Genomic DNA, 17,010 nt, shown 5'->3' with positions numbered 1-17,010 from the left:
AATTATTACTTCTTTTTTGGCGATAAGTGTAAATGAAACATTTCTATAATCACCCATGCCTATTTCCGCTGGTATCCTACCTTCGAATAATTCGGAGAGCTTGAGTACAGGTCATATCCATACGATAGCGAAATACGTGGTGTAAGCGTGTTGCCGCACATTTGGCGTTGTTTGAAATGTTAGAGAGCCACACCTTGCCGTCCCTGCCAGTTGAGGTAGCTTAACCGCAGTGGGCGATGGGAGGACGGGTGTCGCGTTGCACTGTAGGAGTTGCTTCGGAACTGTCACGTTGGCAGCCATCAACCGCACTAACCGTACGCCTCCTTATTTTCAGTAGCATACATGATAAAGAACTCTTGTGTGGTGATCGCTACTGCTGCCATAATTGAGTTGAATTTTATCTTAAATTAATTTCTATCCATTATACCTTTCGAACTACGTATCAGAATACAGGCATACGTTCGATTATGTCGTTTACTCGGACAGTGATTCCTTTTACGTTTCTCTAATTTGCATGCATCCCGTAAGAGCGATAAATAAAAGCTATTAGAAAGATCACATAAACCGTAAAAGAAGCAACAGGTCTACTAAAGAGACTGCCTAACTATACTTGTCCGTCCTCTCGTAGAGTATTGCTGCGCGTTGTGGAGTCCTTACCAGGTATAATTGACAGAGGACATCAAAGAGATTCACAGAAGGGAAGCTCGCTTCGTTTTATCGCGAAATACAATGGAGAGTGTAACGGATGTGATAAACGAGTTTGGGTGGCAATCGTTAAAGCAAAGTCTTATTTTCTCGCGGCGAGGCCTTTTTACGAAATTTAAATATTCAACTTTATCCTCCGAATGGCAAAATATTTAGTTGACTCGCATATACACAAGGAGAAACGACCATCGTGATAAAATAAGAGAAATCAGAGTTCTCACAAAAAGATTTAGGTAGTAATTTTTCCTTTTTTTCCTTCGTGCCGGTCGATGAGGCCGAGCGGTTCTAGGCGTTTCAGTCTGGAACCGCGCGACCGCTACGGTCGCAGGTTCGAATCCTGCCTCGGGCATAGATGTGTGTGTTCTCCTTAGGTTTAAGTAGTTCTAAGTTCTAGGGAACTGATGACCTCAGATGTTAAGTCCCATAGTGCTCACAGCCATTTTTTTCCTACGTGCTGTTCGAAAGCCGAACGGTTAAGAAATAGTCTGGAAGTGGTTCCATGAATCCTGTGCCAAACACTTTAAGTGTGAATTGCAGGATCAATCATATAGGCGCAAATGTAGATGTACGTGTTTCTAATGCCTAGCTATTCATTCTTAAGAGTACGTGCATCATGACTTATTATCACGGGTGTCGTAGCATACGGCAGTTCTGAGTCAGTGTCTCTATTCTGTCCTTTAGCGCAATGAGTCAAGAATCAATATGTGTCGTATGGACGACTGTGAGGAAAGCTCGTACGGTTTGGTGTTGCGTAAGCATTTCCAGTGACATCAAAAAAATGGTTCAAATGGCTCTGAGCACTATGGGACTTAAGATCTGAGGTCATCAGTCCCCTAGAACTTAAAACTACTTAAACCTAACTAACCTAAGGACATCCCACACATCCATGCCCGAGTCAGGATTCGAACCTGCGACCGTAGCGGTCGCGCGGTTCCAGACTGAAGCGCTTAGAACCGCTCGGCCACAGCGACCGGCCCCAGTGACATCCATAACATCACAACGAAGTGAGAGAAACCTAGTGCTAGATAATTGCCCCCTCCTCGCTCCCACCAGACAGGTCAGTATCAACAAGGGCACGTGCTCACATTCCATGAGACTTTGTGGAGAGGTTTAGGATTTATCGCAGGCCATTAGCGAAACGTAAGATGATAAAAAAAATGGTTCAAACGGCTCTGAGCACTATGGGACTCAACTGCTGTGGTCATAAGTCCCCTCGAACTTAGAACTACTTAAACCTAACTAACCTAATGACATTACACACATCCATGCCCGAGGCAGGATTCGAACCTGCGACCGTAGCGGTCGCGCGGTTCCAGACTGTAGCGCCTTTAACCGCTCGGCCACTCCGGCCGGCGTAAGATGATCAATAACTGTACGCTACCATCTCTCACACCATCACTAGCTAAATATTGATGAAGAAGCGTGTTCACATCTGTGAGTGTAGTATTTGACGTGAACTGTTTGATGGTATGTCGGCGTGTAAACAGTTGTCATATGCGTGCTGCGTGTGTTCTATTACTTGTTTTGAAGTCAGCCCTTGGCTGTAGAGGCGTCGTGTCTCTAGACTTTTTTTGCAGCTGCTTTATTCGCGGCCCCCTACCTGCACTCTGGCACACTCTTAAGGCTTTACTCCCCCTTCTGTGGAATCGGTTGCTCGGCTACAGGAGCCGTAGCTGCAGAAGCCGCAGCACGTGTACTAGACGAGAGACTATTGCTACCTGATGAATGACTTCATGCCGAAGAAATCACCACAAGCTGCTACTTCAGAAAACCTTTTGTTTATGGACAAACTTCGGTCTCAAAAACATACCCTTGTCTTGGTCGCTAAATTCTTTTTAACATTACTCCTCATAAGGCGTTTCGCTTTACAACATCATCGGATCTTATGGATACATAGTATCTATCCGAGGTTAAACATCTTACTCACCATCAGAGGGCAGTCTTTTGCTTTATGATGCGCCGCACGGCCAGAGCCAGAATGGTTATGATGTTGAGAAAGTTGTTCAACTTCGACTAGAGACTATGTATCCACAAGATTTGACGATGCTGTAAAGCAAAACGCCATATAAAGAGGAACAATAAAAGGAATTTAGTGACTACGATAAGAATATATTATTGAGCAAAACATGGTCGCAGAACCAATGAATGAAAGAGCTTTCGAATCTTCATTGTTAGCAGAAACGGTACACTTACTGAGAAATAAGTTTAAAAAAATAATTTTAATCAACTGTGCACTTGAGCGTATTAAGAAGAGATAGTTCTGAACGAAAGTAAGCCGCACATTTCCTGGACGGTCAACTTCACTCCTTCACTTACACTTCTAGCGCTGTCTACACTAGTTGCTTATCACCTACAATTGCTAGTGCTTCTGTCCTCTGTGCCGAAGAAATTCATTGTATATTTGTGTGTGTGTGTTCTTGTGACAGATAAGTAATATTCGCGATTAGAATTAAACTCGTACTGCAAGAGTCTGTTAGTAGGTAAGAACACAACCGGCGGGCACGTCGGACGAACCTTTCGTGCTTTCGTGTTCGTTTCACTCCCACATCAACATCTACTCCTACACTCCGCAAACCACCTTGCAGTGTGTGGCGGAGGTACTTTGTGTACCACTGTCACTCTCCCCCCACCCCACCACTCCTCTTTTCCTGTTTCGGTCGCGAATCGTTCGCAGGAAGAACGATTGTTGGTAAGTCTCTGTGGGCTCGGTTCTCTAAAATGTTATCTACGTGGCCTTTTCATGAGAGGTACGTAGGTGGAAGCAGTATATTTGTTGAATCATCTAGAACATACGCTCTGCCGGTCGCGGTGGTCTAGTGGTTCTAGGCGCGCAGTCCGGAACCGCGGAACTGCTACGGTCGCAGGTTCGAATCCTGCCTCGGGCATGGATGTGTGTGATGTCCTTAGGTTAGTTAGGTTTAAGTAGTTCTAAGTTCTAGGGGACTGATGACCACAGAAGTTAAGTCCCATAGTGCTCAGAGCCATACGCTCTCGGAACTTCAACACTAAACCACACTATGATGCAGAACGCCTCTCTTGCAGCGTGTGCCACTGGAATTGGCTAGTCATTTCTGGGACGATGTCGTGAAACCTGTAACAAAGCGCGCTACTCTTCTTCGGATCTTCTCTATTTCCTCTACCAATACTGTCTATTACGGGTCCCACAATGACGAACAATATTCAGTTAATGGCCGAACGAGGGTTTTGTAAGCTACTCCCTTTGTTGACGAACTACATTTCCTGAGCGTACTTCCAGTGAATCTCAGTCTGGCAGCTGCCCTTTGGTACGATTAATATCATATGGTCTTTCCACTTAAAATCGCTCAGTACGCGTATTCCTAGATACTTTATGGAGGTAACTGCTTCCAATGATTATTCTGCAATCCGGAAACCGTACAAATATGGGTCTTTCTGTCTATGTATACGCAATACATTACGTTTGTTTATGTTGAGGGTCAGTTGCCTCTCCCTGCACCAGGCGTGGATCCTCTGCTTGTCATAACTGCTAACCGAGTTCATCCTTCTCTGCTTCATTTCCCGGTATGTGCTTCAAAACCCACTCTGAATCTTGCTGATAGATGAAAATAGAGTGCCAGATCTGTGTTCGAAAGAGAACTTTGGCTTTTGTAAGCAAGGATCTACCAGATGAGCCATAGGCGGACGCCTCACGGAGCAGACGTGTTTTCACTGTCAGTACTGTATATAGCTTAGTCTGACAATAACATTGGGCCTGAGTGTACGGTTAGTTAGAGTGTAAGTTTCATCGAGTTTCACGAGTCTCACTGGCAGATGACAGGCAACAGCGTCCCTGTTTTTCGACCATTTATCAAATGGTTCCAATGGCTCTAAGCACTATGGGGCTTAACATCTGAGGTCATCAGTCCCCTAAACTTAGAGCTACTTAAACCTAACTAACCTAAGGACATTACACACATTCATGCCGGAGGCAGGATTCGAACCTGCGACTGTAGCAGCAGCGTGGTTCCGGACTGAAGCGTCCAGAACCGCTCGGCCACAGCGGCCGCCAAATTTGTATATAAATATGCTGTATCGTAGTAGTGATAAGGTCGACATTTCATAAAATAGGAACGCTGAACACATTATGAGTTCCCAACAGTTCCAAGTAATAAGAATGCGTATGTGTGGGCTCTAATCTCTCTGAGTTTATCCTCATGGTCTCTTCGCGAGATATATGTAGAAGGGAGCAATATCCTGCTTGACTCCTCGGTGAAGGTATGTTCTCGAAACTTCAACAAAAGCCCGTACCGAGCTACTGAGCGTCTCTCTTGCAAAGTCTTCCACTGGAGTTTATCTATTATCTCCGTAATGGTTTCGCGGTTACTAAGTGATCCTGTAACGAAGCGCGCTGCTCTCCGTTGGATCTACTGTATCTCTTCTATCAACCCTGTCTGGTACGAATCCCACACCAGAGAGCAGTATTCAAGCAGTGGGCAAACAGGTGTACTTTAACCTACTTCCTTTGTTTTCGGACCGCATTTCCTTCAGATTCTTCCAATGAATCTCAGTCTGGCATCTGCTTTACCGACGATTAATTTTATATAGTCATTCCATTTTAAATCACTCCTAATGTCTACTCCCAGATAATTTATGGAATTAACTGCTTCCAGTTGCTGACCTGCTATATTGTAGCTAAATGATAAGGGATCTTTCTTTCTATGTATTCGCAGCACATTACACTTGTCTACATTGAGATTCAATTGCCATTCCCTGCACCATGCATCAATTCGTTGCAGATCCTCCTGCACTTCAGTACAATTTTCCATTGTTACACCTTCTCGATATACCACAGCATCATCCGCAAAAAGCCTCAGTGAACTTCCGATGTTATCTACAAGGTCATGTATATATATTGTGAATAGCAACGGTCCTACGACACTCCCCTGCGGCACACCTGAAATCACTCTTACTTCGGAAGACTTCTCTCCATTGAGAATGACATGATGCGTTCTGTTACCTAGGAACTCTTCAATCCAATCACAGAATTGGTCTGATAGCCCATATGCCCTTACTTTGTTCATTAAACGACTGTGGGGAACTGTATGACACGCCTTGCGGAAGTGAAGAAACACGGCATCTGCCTGGGAATCGTGTCTATGTCCCTCTGAGTCTATTTATGCTTGGGACGAAAATGCGGACACGTAGTAGCGACGACACTCCACAGTCGCTTCTTGTGTTCGCGGGAGCGGCTGCCACACGGTTGCCGTACAAAGCGCCGGGAAATCCCAGCAGTCCCCGTGACGTGCAGCCTTTCAGAGAACTACCTTTCTCCACGACAAAAAGATCTCGCAACCTTTTTCTCTCGGACAGTAAGAAACAGAAATATCGGACAGTAAGTACTAAAAAGCCACATTGGTAACACAGGTTACCGTCAGATCATCGAAGTTAAGCGCTGTTGATCTTGGCTAGTACCTGGATGGGTCACCGTCTGGGTTTGCAGATCGCTGTTGGTAAGCGCGGCGCAGTCATACATTGTGAGGCCAGTTGAGGACCAGCTTGATTCAGAAGTAGCGGCTCCGGTCACAAAACCTGACAACGGGAGGGAGAGCGGTGTGCTGCCAAACGTGCCCTTCCATATTCGCCTCCAGTGACGTCTAACGGCTGACGATGACAGTGTGGTCGGTCCGTACCGCTGGACCTTCCGAGGCCTTCGCGGATGAAGTTTTAGGTACTAAAAACAAGAGATCAGGAGTGTTCGTCACAAATTTATTTAATGCTGCATGTCTGCTTTGTGGTCGTGGGTACTGCCTGAAATGCGGAGCAGCTGTACTTTCACATCGGTCCATGCTTATCTTATAGTATTTTACAGTTCACAGTAGTGGACTTGAGGCAAGCTACTATTGCAAATCAAACTTCGACTTGCCAACACTGGATCTTGAACTTTGGACTAGGTAGCAGCTGTTCAGTTGCTCACTTACAGACGTGAAAGCAGCTTCTGGCATACCACAGTGGAGTGTTGTAAGGTCATTAGTATTCACAGCATGTAGAAAAAACTTAGGGGATAACGTCCGAATCTTCAAGAGGCTGTTTACGGATGATGCTGTTGTGTATAGAGAAGTCACAACGCTGGAACATTACAGTGAAATGCAGAACACCTGCAGAGGATCGACGATTGGTGAGGAGGTTTGCAGTTCAACATAAACAAAAGTTGTTTTTTACGTGAAAATTGCCAAAAACGCCAGTTAGTTTTTGAGTACACAATTGTTGGAAAGTCACTGGCAGTAGTCACATTCATTATATATCTGGAAGTATACATACTGAGCGGCCTAAAGTGGAACCGCCACATGAAGCTTGTGGTACAAACAGCAGATGCCAGATTGAGAGTCTTTGTAAGAATCATCGTGATGTAAAGTCCACTCACGAAGAGGTACCTAACAAAACCCTCGTTTGACTGATACCTGAGTGCTCCTCCATTGGGACTCTTACTAGGTAAGACTGATGAGTAGAGTAGATCCAAAGAAGGGCAGTGCATTTCGTCAAGGATTTGTTCAGTAAGCATGAAAGCTTCACGAAGGTGCTCATCCACCTCCTGTTGCAGACGCTACAAGAGAAGCATTGTGTATCACCGTGGGGTTTATTGGTAAAATCACACATGTAGAATAGTCAACCAGCGAATTGTTTCATCATATATGTATCTCGCAAAAAAGACCCTGAAGATAATATACATCTACATGGATACTCTGCAAATCACATTTAAGTGGCTGGCAGAGGGTTCATCGAACCACCTTCACAATTCTGTATTATTCCAATCTCGTATAGCGCGCGGAAAGAATGAACACCTATATCTTTCCGTACGAGCTGTGATTTCCCTTTTTTTATCGTGGTGGTCGTTCCTCCCTATGTAGTTTGGTGTCAAAAAATATTTTCGCATTCGGAGGAGAAAGTTGGTGATTGGAATTTCGTGAGAAGATTCCGTCTCAACGAAAAACGCCTTTCTTTTAATAATGTCCAGCCCAAATCCTGTATCATTTCTGTGACACTCTCTCCCATATTTCGCGATAATACAAAACGTGCTGCCCTTCTTTGAACTTTTTTGATGTACTCCGGCAGTCCTATCTGGTAAGGATCCCACACCGCGCAGCAGTATTCTAAAAGAGGACGGACAAGCGTAGTGTAGGCAGTCTCCTTAGTAGGCCTGTTACATTTTGTAAGTGTCCTGCCAATAAAACGTAGTCTTTGGTTAGCCTTCCACACAACATTTTCTGTGTGTTCCTTGCAGTTGAAGTTGGGGAGATTCGAGCTTACTCGGAGGATTAGCAACATTGGTTGTTCTCTCGCACCATTCGGGACTGGGACAGGCAAGGGAGAAGAGCTGCGTCAAATTCACTCGGCCACATACCGTAAGACAGATTGCGGAGCAAGGACGAAGATGTAGATGTTAATGAAGAGATCACACACAGAAGTATGAGTGCATGTTTGTGCTACAGAGAGGCGTAACGTGGGGACCAGTCTGCTACAAGCAGCTGCGTCTAAAACGGCCACTGGCGGTTTTGCCCATGTGCATCAGAATTTCTGTCAGCAGTGAACTGCTCAGCCTTTTTCTTTCCGCGGTTTTCGTACAATAGAGACGGGCAGGATTTTATTTCAGTCAAGCAACAGGGAGTTACAAGTTTTTATTCCAGCTAGGGAGCACGCGTAACGCCAGACAACAGGTTACGTAACGTCTCGTACGTATTTCTGTTATTATTGTGAGTGTTGATTTACGTATTGTGGCGATCAGGAAACGACTGCAGTGATAGCAACTAGGAATTCATCGTTAGCTTATCGCTGATGTTCTGGGTCGCGATGCGGTGTCCTTATTTATCTTGACAAACCCAAATAACTTTTTGTCCAGAAGCCAAATTAAAAAAAAAATGTATCAAGCAAATGTAGTTTAGCTACCAGGGGGACATTATCCAGTATGATTGATTTTCTTTTAACTTTGTTCGTTACGAAGATGTGAACTGTGGTGTATCTTTTTTAAATTCCACTCCATACTCTTTATTCGGTAATCCACTCTCTCTCTTCAAGGTCTGTTCAAAAAAAAATTACAGTATCCCATTCACATAAACATGACGTTATTAAAAACGTAACACAAAACTGACTTCTACTCTCCTGTATTACCACACAGTGCTTGTCACACGGGTAAAGTAACTCGTCCACTCGCTGGAGTCGACAAGAAACAAATGAGAACACGAGGAAAATTCACAGCGATCATTGAGTCAACCGTCTGCAGCCAAGACGGTTGACCGAATTACCCGTGGTGGCGCTATTTAAAAAAGACGTACTACCGTTCACATCTTCGTAACTAACAAAGTTGCACAAAGGCAGTCATGCTGATAAATGTCATGCTGGTAACTAAAAAACATTTGCTTGACACATTTTTTATTTTGCTTCTGGATAATAAGTTATTTGGATCGATCAAGACATTTCCTATATCCTTGTAAAACGATATCTACGGATGAATAAAGCTACTACTACTACTAAATGGGACAGCATGTATAGCAGTTGTACAGGCGTGGATTAGGATTAACCAACATTGAGTGAGCAAGTATTTGTATTGAGTGTAGCCATGTACGGAAGTGAAACATGGACGATAAATAGTTTGGTCAAGAAGAGAATAGAAGCTTTCGAAATGTGGTGCTACAGAAGAATGCTGAAGATTGGATGGGTAGATCACATAACTTATGAAGAAGTATTGAATAGGATTGGGGAGAAGAGAAGTTTGTGGCACAACTTGACCAGAAGAAGGGATCGGTTGGTAGGACATGTTCTGAGGCGTCAAGGGATCACCAATTTAGTATTGGAGGGCAGCGTGGAGGGTAAAAATCGTAGAGGGAGACCAAGAGATGAATACACTAAGCAGATTCAGAAGGATGTAGGTTGCAGTAGGTACTGGGAGATGAAGAAACTTGCACAGGATAGGGTAGCATGGAGAGCTGCATCAAACCAGTCTCCGGACTGAAGACCACAACAACAACAACGAGTGAGCAAGCTTTTATCGTTACAAATGCAGTTGTTATTAAATTGTCGATGGTGTACAGCAGCCTGCCACAAATTTGCTTTAGGTTATTTTACTTAAAAAGTATTGTTAACGGTTTCGAATTTTTCACAATTCATTAGCAGACGATTTTTTCATGCTTTCGTCAAAACAAATTATACATTTATTTCCTGTGAGTTGCTCTAGGATAAACAATAATTCACAGTTATAAACGTGCACTACATATTTGTGTTGGAATGCAAGCATCAGTGATTCTGTGTATGAGGAATCCGATAGTTTGATGGTAATGTTGTGGAGGTATGTAACATTAGATGTATACGCACAGATCATGTAATTCGCGTAAATAACGGGCCGCTGATTTGCGTACGCGGTGATGGAGCCCGATAGCGACCCAGATGGGTTCCATAGGATTCACATCAGGCGAATTTGGTCGCCGAAAGTTCACTATAATGCTCCTCTAACCACTGTAACACGGTTCTGGCTACGAGACACGGATGATTATAGTGATGAAAGATGACATTGCTGTCGGCGAAAATATCAAGCATGATGATATGCGGGTGGTTCGCAGCTGTCAGCGTGTCTTCGATTACTACCACAGGTCCCCTGCAAGCGCAGGAGAATGTCTCCCATAGCATAACACTTCTCCCACAAGCCTGCGTCCGTGGCGCACTGCACGCTTCGGACCACCGTTCACTTCGATGACTGCTTTTGTGGAGATAACCATCGACCTAGAGTAGCAGAAATGTGATTCACCCATAGAGCCGACACGCTCCCGTTGATCGACGGTCGAATCCCGATGGTCTCGTGTCCACTGCAATCGTAACTATGTCGTTGTGTCAACATGTGAACACGTAGAGGTGGTCTGCTGCGGGGCTCCACGTTCAACAGTGAACGGTTTGCTCCGAAACATTTGTACATACGTCAGCATTGTGCTTTTACGGCAGAGAAGCCACAGATCACCATCTATCCTACTTTACAGAGCAGACAAGCCTTCCAACCCCACGCTCTGTGAAGACGCGTGGACATCCAACCATTTAGTGCTAGTGGTAGTTTCATTGCCCTTCTACCTCTATCCATAGATGCTCATGACAGTAGCACGTGAACATTCGACCAGCCTCGCCGTTTATGAGTACTCGTTCACAGGCCCTACGTAATAATATTCTGCCCTTTGTCAAAGTCTCTTATCTCTATAAACTTACCCGTATATTCGCTAGAGCGATCCCCCGTCCGTGTCTGCTTTGCTCACATACTTTTGTTACCGTGCCGGGTGCACGCAACACCACCAGGTGGCATCGAATGTCGCGGTGAGCAGTGGTCATAATGTTTTGGCTTATCAGTGTATACAGTAATTCCATCTACAAAAACGGTCACTGCAAGAGCAGCAAAACCAAACTATGAATAATAATTTGCTTACGTTAATACTTAGAATATCACATGAACATAATACACTAGTCATCTTGTGGTGTTGCAGTTCTTCGTGCTACGTCCTTGCTTGCTACGAAATGGGAAGAGGAATTCCGCCTTATGCAAGACACCTCTTCCCATAATTCACTAGACATAAAATCGAGGTGTGCACTCACCATTACCGGTATTTCACTTAGCGCCAAGATTGTGAACACACTATCCCAGACTCTGGCTATACGAGTGTGTAAATGAGGGGAATGCTGTTTCTTCAGTCGTTTCCACCTACTGTCAGGAAAGTTAGAGTTTCTGTCATTTTTCCTTAGTAGAGGGCGTTTCGCATTCCTTGTTCCCTGGTCAGCTCTCTGCGGTTTGCTTGTTCTACCTAAGGACTCAAGAACCGAGTTAGATGTGTTGATGGCAGCGGGTACGACCAGCCTGTGGCTGGGCATTTTCACCTGACTCAGATGATTTCTGCAGCCGGTCAGTCAGTAAGTTCATCCCTATGGGCTAGCCCTCCAGCTAGAAGCGAGCAACTGAAAATCGTCCTGTGTTGAATAGCCTATAGTTCGTATTTTTCCAGAATTCTGTGCTATTTTTAAACTGCTTTCTTGTTACTTTATTTTCCAAATATTAAGAAACCATTAGACTGATGTATCTAGCAAGTGACAAAAGTCATGGGATAACTCCTAATATCGTGTCGGACCTCCTTCTGTTCGGTGTAGTGCAGCGACTCGACGTGGCATGGACTCAACAAGTCGTTGAATGTCCCCCGCAGAAATAATGAACCACGCGGTGTCTATAGCCGTCCATAATTGCGAAAGTGTAACCAGTACAGGAATTTCTTCGCAGACTGACCTCTCGATTATGTTCCATAAATATTCGATTGGATTGATGGCGGGAGATTTGAGTGCCCAAATCATTCGCTCGAATTGTCCAGAGTGTTCTTCAGACCAGTCGCGAACAATTGTGGCCCGGTGACGTGTTTGGGAACATGAAGTTCAAATGGCTCTGAGCACTATGCGACTTAACTTCTGAGGTCATCAGTCACCTAGAACTTAGAACTAATTAAACCTAACTAACCTAAGGACATCACACACATCCATGCCCGAGGCAGGATTCGAACCTGCGACTGTAGCGCCTAGAACCGCACGGCCACTCCGTCTGGCGAACATGAAGTCCATGAATGGTTGCAAATGGTTTACAAGTAGCCGAACATAACCATTTCCAGTCAATTATCGATTCAGCTGGATCAGAGGACCCAGTCCATTCCATGTAAACACAGCCCACACCATTCTGGAGCCCCCGCCAGCTTGCACAGTGCCTTGGTGACAACCTGGACCCACGGCTTTGTGGAGTCTGCGCCACAAACTAACCTTACCGTCAGCTCTTAGCAACTGAAATCGGGACTCATCTGACCAGGCCACGGTTTTCCAGTCGTCTAGGGTCCAACCGATATGGTCACAAACCTAGGAGAGGCGCTGCAGGCGATTTCGTGCTATTAGCGAAGGCACTCGTGTCTGTCGTCTTCTGCTATAGCCCATTAACATCAAATTCGCCACACTGTTCTAACGGATACGTTCGTCGTACGACCTACAGTAATTTATGCGGTTATTTCGGGCGGTGTGGCTTGTTGTTAGCACTGACAACTCTACGCAAGCGCCGCTGCTCTCGGTCATCAACGGAAAGCCATCAGGCACTGCGTTGTCTGTGGTAGGAGGTAATGCCTGAAATTTGGTATTCTCGGCACGTTCTTGACAAAGTGGATCTCGGAATATTGAATTCCATAACGATTTCGGAAATGGAGTGTCCCGTACGTGTAGCTATTGTGTGCATGGAAATACAGATTTTTGTTTAGAATCTTCACCACAATGCTCTGAAGTATGCCTGGTTCTCTGAAAACATGCGTCGATTTCCGCGGACTGCGCTGAAATTATGTACGTATGGTATCAACATTTCGTCACTACATGTCTACTGATTCTTGCTTTGTCACCATCGTTACTAGTTCTTTAAAATTTTCGTGTTAATCTTTGTTGCTCTTCATATCTGGCGGGCCTCGACCCAGGTACTTCATTACTGTCTCTGAACTGTAATAGGCGGCGATGTTTCATGAAACCACAACTCACAATCCGCTTTCTCCTGCATAGACGACATTGTGACAATAGCGCTCTTAAATTACGGCTCCTATAACGAGAGAGAGAGAAGAAATCAAAAGCTGTCAAAGCACATGTAGAAGTATAGGCACAAAAACTTCATTAGTTAAGCTACCATTTGCAGCAAACCGCATAGCTGTATCTACCGTAGCTCCTCGGAATTAAATGTTGGTAGCCAGGGAAAGACTTTAGGCTCGCCCTGTACTTGCAGAGTGGGTTAAGCTGCAGTTTTGAGATGATCAGCTTTTGGCGCGCGGCTGAGCCGTAGCGGGGAATGGCCGTGAGCGGCTGGCGCGGTTCCCGCGGAGCGCGTGGGCCACTTCCTCGCAGCCCCTCCTCAGCAGGCCCCCCGTGCAACGAGCCACTTAAAGCCGCCCACCCCACTCGCAGCCGCAAGCGCCAGATCCGCGATCGTTTACCTGTCTGCCCTCAGTGCCATTAAATCCTATCTTCTGCAAATCTGTGGACAACTGAACAAAAATAGCCCTCGAATTTTGACACGGAAACAGAGCACTCCGAAACTTGCCCGTCGTGTAAAAAAGCAGAGGAGTCTCACATGGGGTAGTAGCCCATTGTATCGTGTTATGACCAGGCGAAACTACACTACTGGCCATTATAATTGCTATACCACGAAGATGACGTGCTACAGACGCGAAATTTAACGGACAGGAAGAAGATGCTGTGATATGCAAATGACTAGCTTTTCAGAGGGTTCACACAAGGTTGGCGCCGGTGGCGACACCTACAACGTGCTGACATGAGGAAAGTTTCCAACCGATTTCTCATACACAAACAGCAGTTGACCGGCGTTGCCTGGTGAAATGTTGTTGTATGCCTCGTGTAAGGAGGAGAAACGCGTACCATCACGTTTAGGACTTTGATAAAGGTCGGATTGTATCCTATCGCGATTGCGGGTTATCGTATCGCGATATTGCTGCTCCCGTTGGTCGAGATACAATGACTGTTAGCAGAATACGGAATCGGTGGGTTCAGGAGGGTAAACGGGACGCCGTGCTGGAACCCAACGGCCTCGTATCACCAGCAGTCGAGATGATAGGCATCTTATCCGCATAGCTGTAACGGATCGTGCAGCCACATCTCGATCCCTGAGTCAACAGATGAGGACGTTTGCAAGACAACGACCATTTGCACGAACAGTTCGACGACGTTTGCAGCAGCATGGACTATCAGCTCGGAGACCTTTGCTGCGGTTACCCTTGACGCTGCATCACAGGCAGGAGCGCCTGCGATGGTGTACTCGACGACGAACCTGGGTGCACGAATGGTAAAACGTCATTTTTCGGATGAATCCAGGTTCTGTTTACAGCATCATGATGGTCGCATCCGTGTTTGGCGACATCGCGGTGAACGCACATTGGAAGCGTGTATTCGTTATCGCCATACTGGCGTATCACCCGGCGAGATGGTATGGGATGCCATTGGTTATACGTCTCGGTCACCTCTTGTTCGCATTGACGGAACTTCGAACAGTGGACGTTACATTTCAGATGTGTTACGACCCGTGGCTCTACCCTTCATTCGATCCCTGTGAAACCCTACATTTCAGCAAGATAATGCACGACCGCATGTTGCAGGTCCTGTACGGGCCTTTCTGGATACAGAAAATGTTCGACTGCTGCCCTGGCCAGCACATTCTCCAGATCTCTCACCAATTGAAAACGTCTGGTCAATGGTGGCCGATGAACTGGCTCGTCACAATACGCCAGTCACTACTCTTGATGAACTGTGGTATCGTGTTGAAGCTGCATGGGCAGCTGTACCTGTACACGCCATCCAAGCTCTGTTTGACTCAATGCCCAGACGTATCAAGGCCGTTATTACGGCCAGAGGTGGTTGTTCTGGGTACTGATTTCTCAGGATCTATGCACCCAAATTGCGTGAAAATGTAATCATATGTCAGTTCTAGTATAATATATTTGTCCAATGAATACCCGTTTATCGTCTGCATTTCTTCTTGGTGTAGCAGTTTTAAAGACCAGTAGTGTACTTTCGTCCGGCCACAGCTGTGGGTTCTTTGAGTGCTCTGGGGATGGTTCATTTTTAGCTAGATGTGAAATATCAGTTAAGTGTTTTACAGAACTGAATAAAGGATTTACTTAATTTTGACACATGTCTTTGCCATAGTAGTACTGGATAATTTACAATTGTCACGGAATAGCAGAACATCACTTGACGCACTAATTAACATCCCTTCGCTTGAGGATCAATGTTCAACATTAGGAAGTACATTTCCTCAGGAACTTTAACTGTCACTGTCCTACTCGATGATGTTGACTGCCGTAGCTGAGGTCTGGAACTGGGGCAGAGCTCTTGCTAGCTCTATACTATACTGACCTCGGCGTGAGGGCGCTGCTATGCTGGGAGGGGAGGCGTCGTCTTCAGTAGCGCTTCCCATACGTCTTTGTGGACTGCAGCAAGCCGTCGCTAATGTCTGTGGTATCGATTCGCATTGGCAGCTTTGGTTTGGCAACGACTGCTGAAGATGACTGGATTGGGGATGCACGAACAACAGTAGTGATCCTGAAATTTTTACAATCTAATTTATTTTCTGTCGGACACAATCAAAAAATTTTTATTTACGACTGGGTCTTCATAAACTACAGTGCGAAACACAAAACCAAATTACAATCACTGGATTTTAAAAATCATGTCTCTTCCACTTGCCACAGTATACTTTAAAATAGACGTAAAATAAAATATGGTCCATACCAGTGGATCAGCAGATGGTAAATGTAATGTACCAGAACATAAGTAACTAAAGATCTAAATCGTACACAAGTGACGTAAGCTGCACGTAGCATCTCACAGTCCTAGCGTTATATGCGCTCGTCTTCTATATTTGACTTTAAAACATGAAGACAATCTCCTTTATAATTATCATTCTGCATATAATTGTGTTTATTACCTTTGTAAAATTGTATATGAAGTATGAAATACTATGTGCACACAATGTGTGTCGTAAAATAATCCACGTGATAACAAATACAAAACTTTTAATGTGACAGTGCATAACATGATCTCCGAATTAGGATAGAGGATGCATCATATAAGAAGGAAATTCAGGGTTTAAACGTTAAAGCAATTACAAGGGTAATCCCGAAAGTAAGGTATCCTATTTTTTTATGAGTACATAGACCTGTTTATATCTACAAAGATTTACATCAGTTTACAGCTTGAACATTTAGCTATTTTTCGACATAATCACCATTTCTGTCGATGCATTTTTGTAGACACTGTGGCAGTTTTTGTATGCCCATGTCATCCCAGCTCGCCGCCATGCTGGTCAGAAAATTATGAACCTCGTCTTTCACCTTGTCGTCGGAGCTGAAACGCTTTCCGGCCAGATGTCCTTTTAAACTATGGAGCAGGTGGTAGTCACTGGGGTATAGGGTGGGTGGGTGGGTGATTATGTTCCACTGAAACTGTTGCAGGAGAGCAACGGTTTGCCGAGCGATGTGTGGGCGAGCGTTGTCATGGAGAGTGTGTACGCCCTGGCTCAACAGTCCTCTTCTCCGGTTCTGAATTGCCCATTTGAGGTTTTTCAGAGTCTCACAGTACTTGTCAGCGTTAACTGTGGTCCAGCGATTCAGCTCCAACGACGAGGTGAAAGAAGAGGTTCATAACTTTATGAAAAGCATGGCGGCGAGCTGGTATGACATGGGCATACAGAAACTGCCACAGCGTCTACAAAAATGCATCGTCAGAAATGGTGATTATGTTGAAAAATAGCTA

This window comes from Schistocerca piceifrons, chromosome X (genome assembly GCF_021461385.2).
Source record: "Schistocerca piceifrons isolate TAMUIC-IGC-003096 chromosome X, iqSchPice1.1, whole genome shotgun sequence".
Classification (NCBI taxonomy): Eukaryota; Metazoa; Arthropoda; class Insecta; order Orthoptera; family Acrididae; genus Schistocerca; species Schistocerca piceifrons.
The sequence above is the reverse complement of the archived record's forward strand: the minus strand, read 5'-3'. Positions refer to the sequence as shown.